General features: G+C 50.4%; 1 long non-coding RNA gene across 1 annotated transcript; it reads right to left on the bottom strand.

The window, feature by feature from the left end:
* Positions 1 to 551: 551 nt before the first annotated feature.
* Positions 552 to 6,950, bottom strand: LOC146056813 (uncharacterized). Its single transcript, XR_014469418.1, has 3 exons — positions 6,815 to 6,950; positions 6,289 to 6,404; positions 552 to 912 (listed from the first exon to the last, which is right to left on the bottom strand). It is a non-coding gene; the product is annotated as an uncharacterized LOC146056813 (long non-coding RNA).
* Between the last annotated feature and the right edge of the window lie 18,321 nt (positions 6,951 to 25,271).

The following is a 25,271-nucleotide window of genomic DNA, read 5'->3' as shown; positions in this document are numbered from 1 at the left end:
AAAGGGGATGCGCGCGCGTCCTCTTCCGACGGCGCTTCCCCCGGTATAGCTAGTTTCAACTATACATTCTACAGTATATAAGACAAAATCGTGTATTCAATGTGCAGACACACGGGCGGAGAGGATGGAATTTTTTGGCGAGGAAATGCCATCCTCACGTCCAGCCACCTCACCGCTTTCTACGTTCCAGGAATCTTCGCCGTCAGAGGACGGCGAGGCTTCCCCTAAATGGTGAGGTTCGCTGCAAATGCAGTGAGCCCACCGCATTTTGTGGCAAACCTCACTGTTTTGACAGCCACACTCGCCATTTCCACCTCATCTCAAGGAACAGGCAAGGTGGAAACGGTGAGTGAGGGGGAAGCGTTAAATACTGATGGCAGGCTATCAGCGCTGCTCACCGTATAGTTACCTCTCCCGTATTGAGTACACCCCTAGTTTCCAGCTAAGAAACTGTTGGAGTTGTAACTAGGTAATAAAAAAAGAGACAACGTACACAATGTGTAGCTATGTAAAGCTTTAATAACTGTCGTTAGCATAATACTTATGGGAGCTATTGAAATGTCTGTATTCCACTTCCTCTTGCATTAATACTCAGTCTAAATAAAGGCTCAGTGGGATTGCGTTGACCTGGCTGGGGATGAGGGTGTTATACCATAGGATGGATATTTCCTCTGTTGGGAAGTAGTATTCATTTGTAGGTATTGAAGAATGCAAATACACTTCAACAGGTGCGATTGCATGTATAGAAGAATCTGTCCTAGGATCAGGAATTTCTAATCTCTGGTTTCCGAGATTTTCAACTTGAGTCGGCCTTCCACTATCCAAAATTTGTCTAAGACTGTAGGTTTTGACAGCAAAGCATGTACAGTATGATGTCACACAGTGACTTTTTATGATTTTTCATTTTTGTTCCTGTAAATGAAACAAAAGCATTGTGATTAAAAAGTACTCCAATTATCTAATAATATTGGGGTTGATTATATTCTTCGCGCTGTGTATACTGCCGGGAGAGAGGTCACAGAGCTATTCTAATCAGCGTAATGCTATATTGGAGAATGCCGGTACTCGTGTGTTTGATCGCTTAAAAGTGCATCGCCACTCTAGTTTTGTCATATTTCTGCTCACAAACTGGGAGGAGTGCAAGCAGAAATCTACTTGTCATTATTGGCAGTCCCTGGAGACTAACCCCCCCCCCCCACAGCAAACCAAAGCCCGACCCTCCACCACCAACGCCCCACCGGACTCACCCCATGCCACATCACACCCCTACCGTCACCCACGCACACCCCCAACTCCTACACCCCCTGCACACACACACCTAAACCACCATTGCACCCATCCCTCCATCACCAAAACAAGAGCACACACACAGCCCCCCCCCCCGCACCTCTACTACCTGCAGCACACCCACACCTGCCCCTCACGCACCACCACCAAACACTCTCCCCCACCTGCCGCAACCCCACACCTGCCAATAACCCCCACCCATGGTACTATTGCTCCCTCCCACGGCACCCCCCCAACCCAGACCTCCACAACATGCAGTACCCCTGCACCCAGCCGCACCAACACCGCACACCCCCATTCCCCACGTGCAGTACCCATGCATCCATTCCTCCCCCATACATACCTCCCCCGCTCCCACAGTACACCCCCTCTCAGTCCACCCGTGCACCCCTGCTCCTAACCAACCCACATGGCCCACCCCTGCACCTGCTATTCCACACACAGTATCCCCACACCAACAACTCTCCCACCCACACCACCCCCAAGCACTCTTGCACCCGACCCTCACCCACCGCACCACCACACCTACCCCTCTGCCACCCGCAGCACCCCCATATCCACCACAGGCAACATCGCACCCGCCCCCCTCTCCATCCTGCAGTACACCCACCCCTACATAAAGGGGCTCACAGGTTAAGAGCGCCCGCGATGAATCACCTAGTCTCTTATATATTTGGCTACATCTGTCACTCAAAGTGTGTCTGGAGCTGTAACGCTGGGTTGTGGACTTCCATCTCAATTTAGGATTGTCATCACCTGTTTTAAACAGGGTGATTGATAAGAAAGGTGTTTAAGCACTGGTGATGGTAATCCATAAATTAAGAAGAAAGTCCAGAAACAGAGCAATGTGTCCCTCCTGGAGAGGGTCATGTTGGGAGGTATGCACCTCCCTCCCTCCATCCCCCCCCCCCCCCCCCCCCCCCATTCACGGCATCCCCACGATTATATGGCACATGCAAAACACTGACATGGCTATGGTCGACAATGAAAAAGGTTGACAAGATTTATTTTTCACTTTTTCAATGTTTTCATATTCATTCTCATGTGTCGACATGGACACCAATGAAGTGCCACACTTATGTCAACATTTACATGTGTTGACCTTTCTGTGTTGATTTTTTCTTGTGGCAATTCGCGGCACCCCCGCGACCCCCCTCCCGCGATTTGCAGAACACCCCCCGCAATTCGCGGCACCCCCGGTAACTCCCGCGATTCGCAGCCCCACCCTGTGACACCCCCCCCTCCTGCGATTCGCGGCACCCCGCGACCCCCCCCTCCCACGATTCGCGCCAACCCCCCGGGCCCCCCCTCCCGCGGTTCACGGTGCCCCCCACGACCCCCCCTACCGCGATTCCCCACCCCTGCCATTGAGGCACCCCCCCGCCCCCGCGACCCACCCTCCCGCGATTCACTGCAACCCCCCGCGCCCCCCTCCCACAATTCGCGGCACCCACACCCCCCCCCCCCCCCGCGACCCCCCCTCCCGCAATTCACGGCATCCACCCACGACCCCTCCTCCCGTGATTCGCGGACACCCCTCACCTCCTCCCTCCCCCCCACCCCCGCGCGCGATTCACAGCAACCCCAGGATTAAATGGCACATGCAAAACACTGGCACGGCTATGGTCGACAATGAAAAAGGTTGACATGAGTTTTTGAAGATTTATTTTTCTTTTTTTTAATGTTTTCATATACATTCTCATGTGTCGACATGGACACCGATGAAGTGCCACACTTATGTCAACATTTACATGTGTTGACCTTTCTGTGTTGATTTTTTCTTGTGGCAATTCGCGGCACCTCCCGCGATTTGCAGCACACCCCCCGCAATTCGCGGCACCCCCGGTAACTCCCGCGATTCGCGGCCCCACCCCGTGACACCCCCCCTCCTGCGATTCCAGGCACCCCGCGACCCCCCCTCCCACGATTCGCGCCAACCCCCCGGGCCCCCCCTCCCGCGGTTCACGGTGCCCCCCACGACCCCCCCTACCGCGATTCCCCACCCCTGACCCCCCCTCCTGTCATTGCGGCAACCCCCCGCCCCCGCGACCCACCCTCCCGCGATTCACTGCAACCCCCCGCGTCCCCCTCCCACAATTCGCGGCACCCACACCCCCCACCCCCCGCAATTCACGGCATCCACCCACGACCCCTCCTCCCGTGATTCGCGGACACCCCTCACCTCCTCCCTCCCCCCCACCCCCGCGTGCGATTCACAGCAACCCCAGGATTAAATGGCACATGCAAAACACTGGCACGGCTATGGTCGACAATGAAAAAGGTTGACATGAGTTTTTGAAGATTTATTTTTCTTTTTTTTTAATGTTTTCATATACATTCTCATGTGTCGACATGGACACCGATGAAGTGCCACACTTATGTCAACATTTACATGTGTTGAACTTTCTGTGTTGATTTTTTCTTGTGGCGATTCGCGGCACCCCCGGCGACCCCCCTCCCGCGATTTGCAACACACCCCCCGCAATTCGCGGCACCCCCGGTGACTCCCGCGATTCGCGGCCCCACCCCGTGACACCCCCCCTCCTGCGATTGCGGCACCCCGCGACCCCCCCTCCCACGATTCGCGCCAACCCCCCGGGCCCCCCCTCCCGCTGTTCACGGTGCCCCCCACGACCCCCCTACCGCGATTCCCCACCCCTGACCCCCCCTCCTGTCATTGCGGCAAACCCCCGCCCCCGCGACCCACCCTCCCGTGATTCGCTGCAACCCCCGCGCCCCCCCCCCTCCCACAATTCACGGCATCCACCCACGGCAGCACCCCTAAGCCCCTCTTTAGTCCCCCGTATACTCACACACCCCTATCACTACCCAGCTTCCTGCTCTCCTGAACCGTAACTTCCACCACTGGGGAGTCGCTGACAATGTTTTGCCCACATGCCCCTATCATGCCTCATAGCCCAGCCTCCTGCTCTCATGCACCCGAACTCCCACCCAGTAGGAGGAGACACTGACTAAGGGCCACCATACTGTACTGCCACGCTGGACCCTCACCCACTGGCAGAAGCTGCACAGTATCTCCCACCCTCCTCTTTAGTCTCCCTTGTGCCCACACACCCCTATCACTACCCAGCCTCCTGTTTTCCTGTGTCGTGACCTCCACCAGTGGGGAGCCGCTGACTCAGAAACACCCTACTATACTATTGCACACACACACCTAAACAACACGAACACACAGCCTCCCCCCCCCCACACCCACAAATGTCACTGTACCATCCACACTATCAATGTACATCTTACTCTGTAACCGCTTTTTAATTAAACAAAACAATACACACCCCCTTCCACATCATATGCTCTCTATTTAACACATTTCACCTATAACTCAAGTTGCAATACAGGCATCTTTCATACAATTCTAACCATCTTTCTCATATGCAAATGTTCACAAATTAAGGGGGCGCAGCCCCTTACGACGGTGTGAAGAGCGCCCGTAGGGCGCGATGAATCACCTAGTATATAATATTCACCTTGTGCGTTTTTTTAAACACAGAAATGACAGAAGGTCGATGCAAGCCTAAGGTTGACATGGGCATGGTCGACAAGTTATTCAGGTAAGACCAAATGCAAGATTTGTAGAGGGGCGTTTCCAGGATAGATTATATATTACAATATGGGTGGGGGTAGATCCCTTAATAGGGAGAACGCTCACCACACAGCACTCCAAGGTCTTTCAGAGTCAGTGATGACTGTTTATTGCAACGTTTTGGAGCACACATATACACACATATGGGGGTATGGTAAATGTTGGCTATGGTGCTACGGAGAATGAGCCAAAATTCACATTATGCGACAGTAAGAATGAAGGGACAGCGATTATGACAGCGAGGATGCAGGGACAGAGATCATGAAATCAGGGGACACAGGGTCAGAGAGCTTGACAGTGGGGATGCAAGGCAGAGAAAATGCACTATAGGGCAGAAAAGAAGCACTATAGCAGGCTATTTACTTTGCCAGCCTACCATGGGTCCAGCAGCGGTGGGGATGAAAGCCGGGCATAGCCTACAGGGTGTCATTGAGAGAAAGGGAGAGAGACAGGGAGAAATAATTATATAGAGAGAATGTCAGGGGAGAGAAGGGTTATCAGGGAGAGACATGGAGTAAGAGGGTGTCAGGTAGAGAGAAGGGGAGAAACGGAGTAAGAGAGGGTGTCAGGGAAAGAGATGGAGAGAGAGAGAGAATGATAGGGTGTCAGAAAAGAGAAAGGGGGAGAGAGAATAAGTGAGAGATACAGAGAGAATCAGGGAGAGACAGGGAGTAAGACAGAGAGAGTGTGTTTCAAGGTGAAAGACAACGTCAGGTAGAGACTGAGAGAAAGGAGAAATGTGGGGAAGGTGGTGGGGTGGAGAGCTTTAAAGGGGAAGAGAGCAGGGGAGAGAAAAAGGGGAGAGGGGGAGAGCGGAGGAGGGGAAGCAGAGGAGAGGAGGAATAAAGGGGAGCAGAAGAGGGAGAGCGGAGGAGAGGAGGGGGTAGCGGTGGAGGATAGTAGGAAGTTGAGCAGAGGAGAGGATAAAGCAGACATAGGAAAGCAGGAGAGGGGGTGAGGAGGGGAAGTGAAGGAGTGGAGGAGAGGTAGTGAACAGAGGAGAGGAGAAGGGAAAGCAGTGGAGGGGTTGAGGAGTAGCGGGGGAGGAGAGGAAGCAGAGGAGAGGTGGTGGGAAAGGAGAGGAGGAGGGGGAGCGGAGACGGTGGTGGGGGAGCTGAGGAGCGTTGGAGAACGGAGAGTAGGAGCAGACAAGAGGAGGAGAGGAGGCGTGGAGGATGAGTGAAGAATGGAGAGAAGGGGAGGGGGTGCGGAGGAGAGGAGGTAAGCAGGAGGGAAGCAAAGGAGAGGGGGAGTGGAGATGTTGGGGGAGCTGAGGAGGAGGGGAGAATGGAGAGCAGGAGCAGACAAGAGGAGCAGAGGGGGAGAGGAGTAGATAGGGGAAGGAGGAGGTGTGGAGGAGTGAGGAAGGGAGCGCAGTGCAAGCCAGCGCTGTGTACCTCCTCTCAGGATCAGCAGCGATGGTAGCGATGGTTTTTCTGCCCCTGCTCCCAGGTCTGCAGCACTCTCTCTCCTCGGTGCTAGTCATCTCCTCCTGGACAAGGTCACCGGCAGTCTGAGAGAGAGAAGTGTGGGGAAATTGGTGAGGAGGAGAAAGATAGAGGGGAAAGAGAGAGCAGGATGGGAAGTGGAAGAAAGAGTGGGATAAGTGAAGAAGGAGCAGAAGAGTGGAGGCAGAGGACAAGGAGCAGAATATAGGAAACGTACGAGGAGGGGAAGGAGAGGAGGGAGCGGAGGATGGAGAGTAAATGAGGAGGAGGTGGGGGAGATGAGGGAAGGAGAAGGAGGAGTGGAAGGGAAGGAGAGGAGAAGGGAGAGCAAGAACGGAGGAGGGAAAGTGAAGGAGAGGAGGAGGGGAGCATAGGAGAGGGAGAGGTGAAGCAGAGAAGGTAGAGCAGGAGAGGTGGTGAGGAGGTGTGGAGAAAGAGTGGAGAAGGGAGAGCAGTATACGCAGGCGCAGTGTACCTCTTGTCATCGGCGCTGAATGCTACATGATCAGCAATGGAATGCCGGGTTTTCTACCCCTGCTCATGGGTCTGCTGCATTCTCTTTCCCAAGTGCTAGTCATCTTATCCTTCATCTTCCCGGCGCTGGGTCTTCTTTTCCTGCACCCCACAGCTGGGTCCCTGGCAGTCCGAGAGAGAGAGAAGAGAGAGAAGAGGGGGAGAGGAGAGGAGAGGAGAGGAGAGGAGAGAGAGAGAGAGAGAGAGAGGTGTGGGGAAATTGGTGAGGAGGAGAGAGATAGAGGGGAAAGAGAGAACAGGGGAGAGGAGGGGGATAAGGGAAGAAGGAGCGGATGAGTGGAAGAGGAGAGGGGGCAAAGGAGCGGAAGAGGAGAGGGAGCAGAATAGAGGAAGCGGAGGAGGAGGGGAAGCAGAGGAGAGGAGGGGGGATCGGAGGATGGAGAGTAGATGAGAAGATGGTGGGGGAGCTGAGGAAAGGAGGAGAGGGAAAGGAGGAGAGAAGAAAGGAGAGCAGGAGCAGAGGAGGGAAAGTGAAGGAGAGGAGGAGGGGGAGCAGAGGAGAGGGGGTGAGGAGGATGGGAAGTGGAGGTGTGGAGAAGGAGCGGAGAAGGGAGAGCAGTATACACAGGTGCTATGTACCTCTTGTCATCGAATCTTCATTCTACATGATCAGCAGTGATGGAAACACCATGTTTTCGGCCCCTGCTCATGGGTCTTCTGCACTCTTTTTTCCCCAGTGCTAGTCATCTCCTCCTGCTCCAACTCCATGGCGCCGAGTCTTCTCTTCCTGCACCCCAGCACGGGGTCACCGGCAGTCTGAAAGAGAGATAGAGAAGTGTGGGGAAATTGGTGAGGAGGAGAGAGATAGAGGGGAAAGAGAGAGCAGGGGAGAGGAAGATAGGGTTTGTGGAGGAGGGGGAAGTGGAGGAGAGGAGGGGGATCAGAGAAGAAGGAGGTGAGGAGGAGGGGGGGCAGAGGAGGATGGGGAGCAGAGTAGAGGAAGAGTTAGAAGGGAGAGCAGAAGAGCAGTGGAGGGGGAGAGGGGGTGCGGAGGAGGGAAGCATAGCAAAGGAGTAGGGGAAGCAGAGGAGGGGAATCGGAAGAGAAGGAGGTGGTAAGGGAGCGAGGATTCAGTATGAAATCCCGGCGGTCGGGATCCCGACGCCGGAATCCCGACCGCCAAAATCCCGACAAGGGGGGGACGTGGATCGCTTGCCACGGTGGTAAGGGAGCGAATATATACACACATATACATATATACACACACAGATGGCGCCATCAATTTTATTTTAAACAAACAAAATAACAGAAGGGGGGACATTATGGTGTTACCGTGTACCTAAAACATATTTAAAAGGTATGCCTTAACCCAGTGGTGTCAAAGTCACGGCCCTCCAGCTGTTGTGGAAGTACACATCCCTACATGCCCTGCCACAGATTTTATATAATGGATCGCTAAAATCTGTGGCAGGGCATGCTGGGAAGTGTAGTTCCACAACAGCTGGAGGGCCATGAGTTTGACACCACTGCTAAACCCCTTAATGCCCATTACATGTAATCACAACCCACCACCTAGCATCATGCCACACCTCTTCCCTTAGCCCAAAGCAGATTAATCTTGCACCTCCTCTCCCCTCCCTCGCCCCCCCCCCCCTCGCCCCCCCCCCCCCCCCAAGACATACTCTTCGCCAGTCGTGACCGAAGAGTGCACTCACATAGAATCGGTCGCAGGTGGGGGTACTGCAGCATCTGTCGGATAGGGCACCTCTCTCCTCCTCAGCGTCGTTCCCAGCAGCGTTGGGCTCTGTTCTCTGCCGCAGCGCCCTGGGGGCGGAGTTGGGGCAGCTGTCTCCCCGCCTGTATCCTTCCCATCTATGTTGGGCGGTGTCCTGAGCAACGTCCTGGGGGTCCTCAGTGGCAGCAAGGTTTTAGTAGCATCCTGAAGGGAAGGGAAGAGGAGGAAAACATCCATATTTAAAAAAAAAAAAAATGCTGGTCTACAACAGTATGTAAAAATAGCGGCATAGTGAGTTTAGGAGAATCCTGTTCAAAAACTTGCAAAGAGATGGTCAGTGGCGTAACAATTAGGCCGCAGCCCCCGCGGTGGCGGGGAGGCGCCGGGGGGCTGCGGGCGCTGGTGGATCTCCGCCAGCTCCCCACTGCATGTGGGTGCAGCGGGAGCTGGCAGGGGGGACTGTGCGGCGCGGAGGTACCTGTTTAAGGGAGAGCCTGGAGGTCCCTGCGCCTGCGGCGCTGAGTATGATGCTGCCGGGGTCCCTGCAGTGAAGTGGAAATAACGCGCTATCTCCGCTGGAGATAGCGCGTTATTTCCACTTCACTGCAGGGACCCCGGCAGCATCATACTCAGCGCCGCAGGCGCAGGGACCCCGGCAGCATCATACTAGGCGGCGCAGGGACCTCCAGGCTCTCCTTTAATACAGGTACCTCCGCGCCGCACGGACCCCCCTGCCAGCTCCCGGGGGGGTCCTTTAACGGGGGGGGGCAGCTGCAAAATTGTCCGGGGGGGGGGGGGCGGTGAAATTGTCCCGGCGGGGGGGCGCAAAAGTTTTAGTTACGCCACTGGAGATGGTGCCAGTGTGCACGCTCAGAGAGCAGATAAAGGGCGGGAATGGGATTAAAAATAGGTCCTGGCATTTAAAGTACACAGGCCCACCTTGGTGTCAATAGTGTCAATACATTTGTGCGCGAGCGCTCAGGAAAAGAGGGTGTGGACACTCAAAATTGGCCTTGTGTAGTGTTCCACACCATATACCACTTCTACACATTCTGCAACAAAATAATAGACCCCATTATACTTGCCCCTTACACATTATGCCAAAATTCACATAATGCCACGTGGATTGAGCCAAAATTCACATAATGCCACGCGGATTATTTTTTATTCCCATCGGTGGCAGGCGGCATTTCAAGGAAAAAAACCCACACCCCATTGCACCTACCCCACACTGTCCCCCATCGCAGCAGTCCCATACTGTTCCCCATCGCAGCAGCCCCACACTGTCCCCCATCGCACCAGCCCCACACTGTCCCCATCTCACCAGCCCCACACTGTAGTCTCCCATCACACCAGCCCCACACTGTAGTCTCCCATCACACCAGCCCCACACTGTAGTCTCCCATCACACCAGCCCCACACTGTAGTCTCCCATCACACCAGCCCCACACTGTAGTCTCCCATCACACCAGCCCCACACTGTAGTCTCCCATCACACCAGCCCCACACTGTAGTCTCCCACCACACCAGCCCCACACTGTAGTCTCCCATCACACCAGCCCCACACTGTCCCCATCACACCAGCCCCACACTGTAGTCTCCCCATTGCACCTGCTCCACACTGTAGTCTCCCCATTGCTCATGCCCGCACTGTAGTCTCCCCATTGCAACAGCCCCACACTGTCACCATCGCACCAGCCCCACACTGTCTTTCATCACAACAGCCCCTTAAATTGTAAGCCATCAAAATGTCACCCTTATACTGTATGTAGAAATGGAGGAGGGTGGCTGGTGCAGCAGTAAACGGGAGGCCGAGGCAGCAGCGTGGGAGGGTGGAGGAAGGAGACGCAGTCAGGACATGGTGGCAGCGGGGGTAGCCGGCGACATCATGCAGCAGTCTGACTGTACTCACCACCAGACGGTCCACACCAGGGCAGCGCTGCAGGGCTGACCAGTCTCCTCCTGTGGTCCAGGCGGCGCAGCTCCCGGAAGTACGCGTCCACCACTGTCCTGTGATCTGGAAGACGGGGCAGCTGGGAGGCGGCACACGCGTATCGGCTCCTCTGTCAATCACAGGTCATGTGTACATGTGTCCAATCCTCACAGACAAGGGCGGGCATACAGCCTATCTAGCAGGCAGCCCAGCCCTATTAGTATATACAGTGTCCGGGGCCTCTTAAAAAATAAATCTCTTATATATTTGGCTACATCTGTCACTCAAAGTGTGTCTGGAGCTGTAACGCTGGGTTGTGGACTTCCATCTCAATTTAGGATTGTCATCACCTGTTTTAAACAGGGTGATTGATAAGAAAGGTGTTTAAGCACTGGTGATGGTAATCCATAAATTAAGAAGAAAGTCCAGAAACAGAGCAATGTGTCCCTCCTGGAGAGGGTCATGTTGGGAGGTATGCACCTCCCTCCCTCCCTCCCCCCCCCCCCCCATTCACGGCATCCCCACGATTAAATGGCACATGCAAAACACTGACATGGCTATGGTCGACAATGAAAAAGGTTGACAAGATTTATTTTTCACTTTTTCAATGTTTTTATATTCATTCTCATGTGTCGACATGGACACCAATGAAGTGCCACACTTATGTCAACATTTACATGTGTTGACCTTTCTGTGTTGATTTTTTCTTGTGGCAATTCGCGGCACCCCCGCGACCCCCCTCCCGCGATTTGCAGCACACCCCCCGCAATTCGCGGCACCCCCGGTAACTCCCGCGATTCGCGGCCCCACCCCGTGACACCCCCCCTCCTGCGATTCGCGGCACCCCGCGACCCCCCCTCCCACGATTCGCGCCAACCCCCCGGGCCCCCCCCTCCCGCGGTTCACGGTGCCCCCCACGACCCCCCCTACCGCGATTCCCCACCCCTGCCCCCCCCTCCTGTCATTGAGGCAACCCCCGCGACCCACCCTCCCGCGATTCACTGCAACCCCCCGCGCCCCCCTCCCACAATTCGCGGCACCCACACCCCCCCCCCGCGACCCCCCCTCCCTCAATTCACGGCATCCACTCACGACCCCTCCTCCCGTGATTCGCGGACACCCCTCACCTCCTCCCTCCCCCCCACCCCCGCGCGCGATTCACAGCAACCCCAGGATTAAATGGCACATGCAAAACACTGGCACGGCTATGGTCGACAATGAAAAAGGTTGACATGAGTTTTTGAAGATTTATTTTTCTTTTTTTTAATGTTTTCATATACATTCTCATGTGTCGACATGGACACCAATGAAGTGCCACACTTATGTCAACATTTACATGTGTTGACCTTTCTGTGTTGATTTTTTCTTGTGGCAATTCGCGGCACCTCCCGCGATTTGCAGCACACCCCCCGCAATTCGCGGCACCCCCGGTAACTCCCGCGATTCGCGGCCCCACCCCGTGACACCCCCCCTCCTGCGATTCCAGGCACCCCGCGACCCCCCCTCCCACGATTCGCGCCAACCCCCCGGGCCCCCCCTCCCGTGGTTCACGGTGCCCCCCACGACCCCCCCTACCGCGATTCCCCACCCCTGACCCCCCCTCCTGTCATTGCGGCAACCCCCCGCCCCCGCGACCCACCCTCCCGCGATTCACTGCAACCCCCCACGCCCCCCCTCCCACAATTCGCGGCACCCACACCCCCCACCCCCGCAACCCTCCCCTCCCGCAATTCACGGCATCCACCCACGACCCCTCCTCCCGTGATTCGCGGACACCCCTCACCTCCTCCCTCCCCCCCACCCCCGCGTGCGATTCACAGCAACCCCAGGATTAAATGGCACATGCAAAACACTGGCACGGCTATGGTCGACAATGAAAAAGGTTGACATGAGTTTTTGAAGATTTATTTTTCTTTTTTTTTAATGTTTTCATATACATTCTCATGTGTCGACATGGACACCGATGAAGTGCCACACTTATGTCAACATTTACATGTGTTGAACTTTCTGTGTTGATTTTTTCTTGTGGCGATTCGCGGCACCCCCGGCGACCCCCCTCCCGCGATTTGCAGCACACCCCCCGCAATTCGCGGCACCCCCGGTGACTCCCGCGATTCGCGGCCCCACCCCGTGACACCCCCCCCTCCTGCGATTGCGGCACCCCGCGACCCCCCCTCCCACGATTCGCGCCAACCCCCCGGGCCCCCCCTCCCGCTGTTCACGGTGCCCCCCACGACCCCCCTACCGCGATTCCCCACCCCTGACCCCCTCTCCTGTCATTGCGGCAACCCCCGCCCCCGCGACCCACCCTCCCGTGATTCGCTGCAACCCCCCGCGCCCCCCCCCCTCCCACAATTCGCGGTACCCCCCCCTCCCGCGCGACCCTCCCACAATTCACGGCATCCACCCACGGCAGCACCCCTAAGCCCCTCTTTAGTCCCCCGTATACTCACACACCCCTATCACTACCCAGCTTCCTGCTCTCCTGAATCGTAACTTCCACCACTGGGGAGTCGCTGACAATGTTTTGCCCACATGCCCCTATCAGGCCTCATAGCCCAGCCTCCTGCTCTCATGCACCCAAACTCCCACCCAGTAGGAGGAGACACTGACTAAGGGCCACCATCCTGTACTCCTGTACTGCCACGCTGGCCCCTCACCCACTGGCAGAAGCTGTACAGTATCTCCCACCCTCCTCTTTAGTCCCCCTTATGCCCACACACCCCTATCACTACCCAGCCTCCTGTTTTCCTGTGTCGTGACCTCCGCCAGTGGGGAGCCGCTGACTCAGAAACACCCTATTATACTATTGCACACACACACACCTAAACAACATGCACACACAGCCCCCCCACACCCACAAATGTCACTGTACCATCCACACTATCAATGTACATCTTACTCTGTAACCGCTTTTTAATTAAACAAAATAATACACACCCCCTTCCACATCATATGCTCTCTATTTAACACATTTCACCTATAACTCAAGTTGCAATACAGGGCATCTTTCATACAATTCTAACCATCTTTCTCATATGCAAATGTTCACAAATTAAGGGGGCGCAGCCCCTTACAACGGTGTGAAGAGCGCCCGTAGGGCGCGATGAATCACCTAGTAAATAAATAAAACGCAATCGTCATATTCAGCTCGTCATATTCAGCTCGTTATATGTCATAGCCAACTCGGTATACACTATATTCAGCTCGTCATATTCAGCTCGTTATATTCATAGCCAACTCGGTATACACTATATTCAGCTCGTCATATTCAGCTCGTCATATTCATAGCCAACTCGCTATACACTATACGCAGCTGGTCATATTCATAGCCAACTCGCTATACACTATATCCAGCTCGTCATACACTATATTCAGCTCGTTATATGTCATATTCAGCTCGCCATACACTATATTCAGCTCGTTATATGTCATACTCAGCTCGTTATATGTCATATTCAACTCGTCATACACTATATTCAGCTCGTTATATGTCATATTCAACTCGTCATACACTATATTCAGCTCGTTATATGTCATATTCAGCTCGCCATACACTATATTCAGCTCGTTATATGTCATACTCAGCTCGTTATATGTCATATTCAACTCGTCATACACTATATTCAGCTCGTTATATGTCATATTCAACTCGTCATACACTATTGTGGGGCTATGTGGGGAGGGGGGCTGTAATTACTGTGGGTACTCTGTGTAGTGTGTGGGGGGGGGAGACTGTGTAATGTAATATGGGGGGCTGTGTATAATGTAATATGGGGCTGTTTATAATGTAATATGGGGGACTGTGTATAATGTGTATAATGTAACATGGGGGTAATGTGTATAATGTAATATGGGGGGGCTGTGTATAATGTAATATGGGGGCTGTGTATAGTGTAATATGGGGGACTGTGGGGGGACTGTGTATAATGTAACATGGGGGTACTGTGTATAATGTAATATGGGGGGACTGTGTAATGTAATATGGGGGGCTGTGTATAATGTAATATGGGGGGCTGTGGGGGACTGTGTATAATGTAACATGGGGGTACTGTGTATAATGTAATATGGGGGGAACTGTGTAATGTAATATGGGGGGGCTGTGTATAATGTAATATGGGGGGCTGTGTATAATGTAATATGGGGGGCTGTGGGGGGACTGTGTATAATGTAATATGGGGGTACTCTGTATAATGTCACATGGGGGGCTGTGTATAATGTAATATGTTGGGGCTGTGTATAATGTAATATGGGGGGGCTGTGTATACTGTAATATGGGGGGCTGTGTATAATGTAATATGGGGGCTGTGTATAATGCATACTTGCCTACCCTCCCTCATTTAGCGGGAGTCTCCCGTTTTTTTCAATCCTCCTCCCGCTCTCTTGCAAATCCCTCGGTTCCTCCCGCATTTTTGTCCCCTCTCCCAAAATGTTTTACTGCGCATGTGCGAACGGCATGTTCCGTGGGCCACCGCGGGGCTGTGTGGGTAGCCATGGTGCGTCACTGGGCAGCAGTAGCAGCGCTGAAGTGAGCGGCAGCAGCAGTGTGAGCGGGAGCCGGAAGCACCAGGAGCTAGAGATGGACAAAACGGGTCACTGAGCGGATCCGGGTCCCATCGGGCCAGTTAGTGAAAAGATACGTATCTTTTAGACGGAACCTCGGCTCACTTTAAAAAAAGGGGGAATATACATGACCGAATAAAAACACTGATCGATGGCTGGGTGCAGAATCGCCATCGATGGCAACCATCGATGGCGTCTGCACCGAGGGCTATCCCTGGCGGCAGCAGCAGCTAATCTTTCTATCACTTGTAGTCACAGCACTGTACTCAGTCTACAGAGGTAGTACATCTTAGCTGCCACAGGTGGCAGCACTGAGATCAGGAAAATGCATTGTAAACTGAAACGGATCACCTTTTTTGGGATCGGCGGGTCGTTCGTTCTTTAATGGGATCCGTTCAAAAGATCCGGTTCGTTCGCGGACGACCCATCTCTACCAGGAGCAGGAGGGCAGCGGAGAGGAGGAACTGAGGTGCGGCAGCAGCATTGAACAGTGGCAGTGAGCCGGGCAGCGGGAGCCGGGAGCAGCAGTAAGTATAACATTATCTGATTCTTTATCCTCTCTCCTACCCACTAAGCCTGATCCTTATTGATCCTCTCTCCCACCACCCCCGGGCCCCGACTGGCACCCAATACATGCTCCACTCCTCCTGTCATGCTCAGTAATTTACTAGCTGAATGCCTGCCTCACTGATTATTCCAACAAGGGGCACTTACCTATTGCTTTAATATTTGGTTGTTGTATATTTTTTCATACTATTTTATATTTATGCTGCACATTTTCTGTATAGGATCCACCATTAGTTGCTGGCCAGTGATAAATAGACGCCTCGTGTGACACCGCGATTATAGGCCACACCCCCTCCCACGGCAAGCCACGCCCCCTAATTTCAGGCGCGCGCAAGTGTGCCTCCTCTATTGTGATGTATGCTTTCATTTTGCTTCCATCTAAAATCTCGGTACTTATGTATTATCTGGACTCCCATGTTAAATGCACCCCGTTTTTTCATACCCCTACTATCCAACTACGCATGGAGTTGATTTTATATAGTGTTGGAGCGCAGCGAGCCACCGTGCCCGAAGCGTACAAGTACATACTAGTCTGCTATATCTAATTTAATAAAAAAATAATACTTGTGCTGTGTGGGACTGTAAAAAATAATTCCATGCTGCTTGTGCACTGACGTGTGCCACTGAGTGCCACTGCCAAGCAGTACCTAATAATAAAATTAATTATAAATTCTGCTGGTGCACAATACTAGTATTGCTGACGTATCTACCTGTCTTGTGCCTAGTACTGTCTTATCTACCTGTCTGGTGCCTAGTACTGCCATATCTACCGTCTGATCTGGGGCTCACTGCCTAATACTGCCATGTCTACCTCTGGTCTGGGGCTCACTGCCTAATACTGCCGTATCTCTACCTGTCTGGTCTGGGGCTCACTGCCTAATACTGCCATGTCTACCTGTCTGGTCTGGGGCTCACTGCCTAATACTGCCGTATCTACCGTCTGGTATGGGGCTCACTGCCTAATACTGCCGTGTCTACCTGTCTGGTCTGGGGCTCACTGCCTAATAATCTACCTGTCTGGTGACTAGTAATGCCGTATCTACCGCTGCAGTGCCACTCTTACATGAGCCACGTGTTTGTGCCGCACACTTGTGTGGCTTAGCATAGTTATCCAGCTACCTCGGTGCAACCTTTTGCCCTAAAAACAATATTGTGAGGTGTTCAGAATAGACTGGAAATGAGTGGAAATTAATGTTATTGAGGTTAATATAGCGTAGGAGCAAAAAAAAAAAAAAAAGCCCAAATTCTGCGATTTTAACAGTTTTTATGCTTTTTTAACAAAAAAAATCAGAACCCAAAACCCAAGAAATCCAAACACAAAACACTTAGGAGGTGTTTTGGCAAAACCCATTAGAACCCAAAACCTCAAGGTATTTAGAACCCAAAACCCGAAAAGTGGCCGATGCACATCCCTAATGCATACTGTGCTCCCTCACTTACCACGACATAGGATTGTCTGAACATTAATTATAATATAACATACACTGGTAAAGCAGGTAATATAGGTGATCTAAGGTTTTTTGGGTCTGCTGCCCAACTTCAGGCCCTAAACGACGTAGATCACCTATATATACACACACACACACACATATACACACCCCACACAGATGTATCAAGCTTGAAAAATGTGATAACACAGCCAGCCAATCAGTCATCACCTGCCTGCAATGTTACAGGCTGGGTTTGAAAAATGAAATTTAGGAAATGATTGGTTGGTTTTTTTTCACTCTCCATGTTATTACTTTTTGAATCTTGATACATCTGGCCCAGAAGAGAGAGGGAGACAAACTAATTTTCAACTTTTTTGAAGGATGGGCGGCACAATATGTATGATGGTGACAAGTGGCAAGGCCGCTGAGCCAGTTACCAGAGATGCATTGAGGTTCTGGGACTAACATCACAATAGCATGAGCTGTTATTCTGCACAGACCGGCTTCCTCAGGCATCAATGTGGAATCACATTACTGGCACCAAACATAGATATGTCCTAAACTTAACATTTCATTTTTGTTTTAAATCTTGTACTATGATGACGTCTGACTTTTTCCATGGAATATAACGTACAACGAACGTACGATTTCACGTCAATGAAAATCTTAATTATAATATTTTTGATACTGGTCTTCCTGGTCTAAGAATCACATTTCCTAACAAAAGTTTGTTTAATACTTATTTTGAAAGGTTAATAAATGTGAGTTATCCATGGACGCCCGGCATTGATTAACATAGATCTGAAATTTATCAAATCAACCTTAAGTAAAAATACCCCCTAATGTGTGAGATTATACACATTTATATATAAAATAGAGTTATACTACACGTTTTTTAACCTTGATCTCGGAATGTTTTTCTGTGTTTTTATATTTTCGGATGTGTTTTGTCCACATTTCACAAACCGCTTATTTGTGAATGTAAAATATTGGCGTTTCTTTGGCACAAGAGCCTGAATACACATGTACATTATATACATTGTGAATGTTCTGCTTTTACTGTGTAAACCTTTCATACATTGCTAAGAACCATAAATAAAGTGTTTTTTGCAAGTCTCTCCTCGTGTTGGACGCCCCATTACTGCTGGTGTGTGCTTTGTGGGGACAGATAATTTAGGCCTCTGGAAGCGTCACCTCTACAGTATATGCACCATTCTGTGTATGGGTAGTTGGAGAGTAAGACAGTGGTACAGCATCGCTTCTCTATACAGTGGGGCCCTAGTGGGGCATTTAATTAGAAGGTGAAATGCCTTAAAGTTCAGTAAAATACATTCTAAGGAATCAGTTCTTTACCATGAGGTTCTCTCAAAACTATGTAAATGTGTCCTCACCAGAGTGAATTCAGTAGCTGGTGTTCTGGATGCTTGGAGAGAATGGAGGAGCATGGACAGGTTGCCCAGTCCTGTAACCAGCTGATGATCAGGCTGCAGCTGTGGGTGCCAGAGGACACCCACAGACCGACACACCGGCAGCGGCTATTATACTTCGTGGGGGTCCACGACCCATATAGAGGGAGCTTAAAATAGGTGGCGAGTGTAGCGAGCCAATGTGCCCGCAGCATGGCGAGCGCAGTGTGCCCGAAGTGTGGCAAGCGCGCAAGGGGCTTCGCTGCGCTCCCTCCCACTGTCTGCGTCCCCACAGTCAGAATTCCAACGTCGGGCTAATGACTGTCGGAATTCCGACTGTTGGGGTGTTATACCACACCCGCAGCCGTGGTGCAGGGATAAAAGGGTTGCCCTGTCTTCTGGCTTTCTCCCATTGCCTTTGGAAAATCAGGTGTTATGCTGTGTACACACGGGGGAGATATATTGCTCAGCCATATATTGCTGAGCAATATATGGCTGAGCAATATATTGCTCAGTTTCACCTTTTCATCAGCGACCAGAGATGGTCGCTGATGAAAAAGAAACTGCCGGGGGAGTGGAAATCAGCTGGTCGCAGGAGCATGTTCCTGCGACCAGCGATCACTACAGGGGCAAAAACGGGAGCGCGCACCCATTGCGGGCAATATGGTCACTCAGCGACCATATTTCCCGCGATTTTGCACAAAATCGCCCCCATGTGTACGCACCTTAAGGTTAATGTTTGCATGAGAGAGAGATAGAGACCACTGACCCCTAAGCTGTGATTTCTTTATAGCAGTGTAATGTTCCTGAGTGGAGTACAGCCTGGAGTCTGACTACAGGGAGCACAGGTTATGTTTTCCTCAGTCCCTATATCCTGTTCCCATTATAGAGTTATGTTGTGTACACACAGTGAGATCCTCTTGCTCGTCGACTTAAGATTCGAGTGCTATGCAATCTTTGCTATCTCTGTACTATTTACATACAATTCATACTATCTACATTAGATTTGCACTATATAGTCATTGCTGCCCTGTCTATCTGAGTTTCGATTTGTGCTGTCACGGGAGTGCGCATCGGGATTGCAAGGTAAAAAACCTGTGCGATCTGCATGCGATCCCGATGCGATTTTGTCTATATAGTCACAATCTCATGCTGATTGTACCCGCGTGTACACAGCATTACTCTTTTGTGCAAATCTGTCTATTCGATTCAAAAGGACATTAGTTGGTGTGCAGGAGCAGTACTATTATACCCCTTTCACTTCAGTTTAAATTCCCGGGTTGCGCCCGACTAGCGCTGGTTTGTAAAATTCCTGGGCCATAATCCTGGGAAAATTTGCTGGAATTTCGTACCCTGCTATGGAGCTGGGTTGTTCCCGGGTTCATTAATAGAAAGAAAGAAAACGGGTTGTCTTATGGTGGTGCACCACCATAAGACAACCCGTTTTCTTTCTTTCTATTAAAGTCCTAATTAAGTTGTCGGTGGTAGCACACCCCTAAATATATCTCCAACAAAAACAATTTTTGTACTAGAGGGGGCCGTGTCTCATATCCACCTACATTCTATCTCGCCTCCTGTGCAACAGGTCAAACCAACCCTTGAAATACTTGTTCCCGGGTTCAACCTGGGGGCCTGGCTGGTGTGAAAGGGGTAGGGGTACTCACTCAGGTTACCGGTCCTCAGTGGGAGTGGTCAGGCTGGGGATCCACTTAGGTGGCTGGCGCAGATGACAGGACAGGTGGCGGATGAAGATGACGCAGCTCTCCGGACCCTTACTGCAGCCGGAGAGCTGCGTCATCTGCACCTGCTGTCTGACCTGTCATCTGCACCCACTGCCTGTGTGGATACCCAGCCTGCACCGAGGACTGGCAACCCGGGGTGAGTATTGTTCACCGCCTCCGCCACCATCTCACCTCCTGCACACACCAGAAAATGCAGAGACTTTTCTGGTGTGAAAGGGGCCAACCCGGGAATGCCCCGGCATGATCCCTGGGCCGGATTGGTGTGTCCCTGCATTTTCTGGTGTGAAAGGGGTATTACATAACACCACCACTCATCCCATACACTAGAGAATTAGTCCTGATCCCTGCAGGATGGGAATCCCAACAGAGATACTGACCCCTTCATGCTGGAAATCACTAGGGAAGTATGCTAAATGTTCAAGGTGCATCACCTAAGAATATTTGGTTATCACCCAAAGATGTCGGCAACAAAACTTAAAGAATGGGATTTTTTTTTTTAAACTGAACACAAATAAGTAAAGCTGGTCCTGCTGTTGCCATAGCTTGTGTTTGTCATTACAGAGGCTCCCCTGTATAATATTTTAATTGGGAGATGTCCTGAGGACATAAGAGAGCCAGTGGGGGAGCAACAGTCATAGGTGCGGGTGAGAATACAAGTGACCATATACAGGATCAGTATCTAACCACAGAAACTGTAGCTAACAAGTAACATCTGTATATGATATAATTTGTTCATAAAGTAGCTGTACTATTTTAGTTATAAGATAAGGGCAGTATAGAGTAAGGAAAGGATTATTATTATAATTATTATTATTATTATCAATATTATTACAATGATATTTATTTTGACTAAATATCATTTGATTATTTTCAATCTAATATTTACTATAACATATTTGTACTACATATTCATATTGGTTTAAATGAAACATTTTAGTTCTGGCATCTCCTTCCTTTGAGTAGCCAGCCAAACCAGCTGACATTGCCTTCATTTAAATCATCAAGTTATGGATGAGTTAAATGTAACTATCAACATTTTAAAAATAATTAGCAGCTCTTCCAACACACCCTTGAGGTGGCTGCCCAGTGTCGTTTTTTTTTATGGGGTATCGCCAAGTAGCCCTAATCCCCAGATGTTATAATCACTTCCTCCATTGTTCTCCTCCTCCTCCGTCCTCCTCTTCATCATCCACTGTCCGTCTCCATCCTCCTCCTTTGTCCTCCATACTCCTTCTTCATCCTCTGTACTCCTTCTCCATGCTCCTTGTTTGTCGTCGTCCTCCTCTGTTCTCCTTCTCCATCCTCTGTCTGTCTCCATCCTCCTCCTTTGTCCTCCATACTCCATCCTCTGTACTCCTTCTCCATGCTCCTTGTTTTTCCACCATCCTCCTTCTTAATCCTCTGTCCTCCTTCTCCATGCTCCTTCTTTGTTCTCCTTCTCCATGCTCCTTCTCTGTCCTCCTTCTCCATGCTCCTTTTTGTCCTCCTTCTCCATGCTCCTTTTTGTCCTCCTTCTCCATGCTCCTTTTTGTCCTCCTTCTCCATGCTCCTTTTTGTCCTCCTTCTCCATACTCCCTTTTGTCCTCATTCTCCATGCTCCTTTTTGTACGCCTTCTCCATGCTCCTTTTTGTCCTCCTTCTCCATGCTCCTTTTTGTCCGCCTTCTCCATGCTCCTTTTTGTCCGCCTTCTCCATGCTTCTTTTTTTCCGCCTTCTCCATGCTCCTTTTTGTCCGCCTTCTCCATGCTCCTTTTTGTCCTCCTTCTCCATGCTCCTTTTTGTCCTCCTTCTCCATGCTCCTTTTTGTCCTCCTTCCCCATGCTCCTTTTTGTGCTCCTTCTCCATGCCCCTTTTTGTCCTCCTTCTCCATGCTCTTTCTTTGTCCTCCTTCTCCATCCTCTAACCTCCTCCTTTGTCCTCCAGCCTCTGTCCTCCTTCTCCAGGCTCCTTTTTGTCCTCCATCTTCATCCTCCACCTACTATATGTTCTTCTTTTTCATCCTCTCTCCTCCTCCTTTGTCCTCCATTCTATGTCCTCCTCCTTCATCCTCCTCCTATGTTCTCCTTTTTTATCCTCTGTTCTCCTCCTTTGTCCTCCATTCTCTGTCCACCTTCTCCATGCTCCTTCTTTGTTCTCCTTCTCCATGCTCCTTTTTGTCCTCCTTCTCCATGCTCCTTTTTGTCCTCCTCCTCCATGCTCCTTCTTTGTCCTCCTTCTCCATACTCCCTTTTGTCCTCCTTCTCCATACTCCCTTTTGTCCTCCTTCTCCATGCTCCTTCTTTGTCCTCCTTCTCCATGCTCCTTTTTGTCCGCCTTCTCCATGCTCCTTTTTGTCCGCCTTCTCCATGCTCCTTTTTGTCCGCCTTCTCCATGCTCCTTTTTGTCCGCCTTCTCCATGCTCCTTTTTGTCCGCCTTCTCCATTCTCCTTTTTGTCCTCCTTCATCATCCTCCAGTGTATCGGTGTCTCAAACGTTGTCTCCAGTCCTTCTAGGGCTTAGAGAACATACAGTTGTTATACTCAATGATGATGGGCGATGTTATGCCACTTACCTTACTCGGGCTGACATAAGGGCCAAGGTGTTCTTAAGAGGGCTTGATGTTGTAATGCAGGAACGTAGGGCTGCCCACTCCTGTGTGTGATGTTCATTCCCTCAGCATCTGGGGAGGTGACGGTCCCTTCACTGATGGCCTGCAGGTAGAAGACAATTAAACATATTTCACATGAAAGAAGTGAAAGGAAATCTGGACCCAAGAGATAACTCAAGTGTATCTGTCATTAGTGATACATAGAAAAGCTCAGAAAATGTGTTTTTATCTATAGTTGAATCATAGCCAGTTACAGTAGTTACATTATAATTGTTTTATACATTGTCATGATTATGGTCCTGATTACTCCAAAATGATATAAGTTGTTATATCCATGATAACCCTATGAGACGGTACTCTTAAGATTAATATATCTAGTTTAGAAGTTCCAACCGGGGGTACAAGTACCCCTGGGGTTACACTGCGGACTCATTAGGGGTACTTGAAATTAATATTGGTAATAGTGGAGGAAGTCTCACGTTGAGGTGTAGATGAACCGCGCCACGTCACTTTACCGGTTCTGTCTGCCGTGTAATCAGTGTCTCCTTGTGCTTTTGCCTGACCAACAATCCACTTGGAGCTACCCCTGCTGCCCTAACAAGGGTGGAGGAAGCAGCAACAATAATGCTACAGATTTTAGCCAGAACCCTGGAGACCGTACACAGCCAGCAGCCAGATACAGAGGAACCCAATTCCTGACTGCAGACTACTCCTCCACTACTACTCCTTAATATAAGGACACACTTCCTCTCCTCTCCTAATTCCTGTGGATATTTAAAAATGAGAGGAGGGGGTACTCATAAATGAAAAGTCTAATCAAGGGGTGCGGGAGAGAATAAAGGGTTGGAACCGCTGATCTAAATGATCAATTTATTTTCTATTCAGAGCAGCCTAAAATCTAGCTACAAAAATAGATCAGCATGTGAATAACTGCTCATCCAGATGCTGCTACTGTATGGGAAATAGCTGTGGGCCCTCCAACTGCAGTATGACTTACAAAGTATTTTTCTTAATTCATATATCAAGAGTTCTCTGTAATCAATGTCCCTATTAGAATCAGTCATATGCCATGTTTGGTGTACTACCTTTATTCAGAAATACACAGTATCTTCTCAAATATTGTATCTGATTATATTTGTGTATAGAAATATATGCGGTTTCATTTTACTATTCATAATACTTTGTTCTGTTTTAGAAGATATCACACCACACATGGACAGCACGGAGGGCATAGTGGTTAGCATTACTGTCTCACAGAGCTGAGGTCTTGAGTTAAATCATCTGTTCAGAGTGTAGATGTTCTCCCTGTGTTTTTAACACTTCAAAACATACTAGTAAGTGGATTGTCATCTACTGTGCAGTGTAAAGGGTATAATGGATACTACTAGTAATGGGAATCATGACACTACCGTGTGGTGTAATATGTATAATAAACCCTACTGTGCGGTGTAATGTGTATAATGTACCCTACTGTGTGGTCAGATAAAAGACATATAAGGGACCTTAATGTGTGGTCTAATGTAATTTAATAATAATCAATACTGTGTGGCACTTTCCCTGTTTTGAATATGGAAGGGACGAGGGCACCAATTGCCTTAGGGCACAGGGCATCGATATGTCTAGTTCCTGCATTAGTTCTGTGTACTTACTCTGCGGGAATGAATGGGGGGTGCACTTTTAGATCTTCCAATGCATCCCAGTCAATTCCCGCAAAGAAGGGATGATGACGGATGTCACCATGTTCTCCCAGACGCTTGTCAGGATCTGCACACAGGAGCTGGAAAGAGCAAAGTGAGTGTAACCAAAATGTCAGTGTGATGTAGTTACTCCATATATATAGCTGCCTAACAATTCATAGCAGGAACAACTACATGACAGGTAATGGGAGGTTTATAGAAATAACACTCCGACCATTTGGACACATGATATCCTTATACCTAGTGCTGAACCCTAAGTCTCTACTCACACTCACCTGTTCGAGGATGTCATTCGCACATGCGCTCAGGTGGTAGCGCGACAACACGGGATGCTTGCAGCAGAGCCGGGGTTTTCCTGTGATCAGTTGGAAAAGGATCAAGCCGAAGGAAAACCAGTCCACCCCGGCATCATACTGCTGATGTGACAGCATCTCCGGGGCAATGTAGCCACGAGTTCCTGCATAGCCCGTGGCTCCTGGGATGTTCTGTATGGCCAGCCCGAAGTCGGCGATTTTGATGTGTCCGGCATCATCAATGAGTATGTTCTCTGGTTTCAGATCTCTGTAAGAGAAAATTTGCCGTTAAAATGTGTATCATAAACTGTCATAGAAAACAAGCACTTATTGATTAAATACACAGTATCATATGTTAGTAAGGCTAATATACTAATGTGGAAACAAGGGGTATCAAACACTGGCATCAATAGCATGGTCAGGAGGTAGCAAACACTGGCATCAGCACCCTGTGCAGGAGGTAGCAAGCACTGGCATCATTGCCACAGTCCCTTCTACCTACTGC

Source organism: Crinia signifera, unplaced genomic scaffold, assembly GCF_055691185.1.
Source record: "Crinia signifera unplaced genomic scaffold, ASM5569118v1 HAP2_SCAFFOLD_91, whole genome shotgun sequence".
In the NCBI taxonomy this organism is placed as follows: domain Eukaryota; kingdom Metazoa; phylum Chordata; class Amphibia; order Anura; family Myobatrachidae; genus Crinia; species Crinia signifera.
This window is presented reverse-complemented; position numbering and strand designations above follow the sequence as displayed.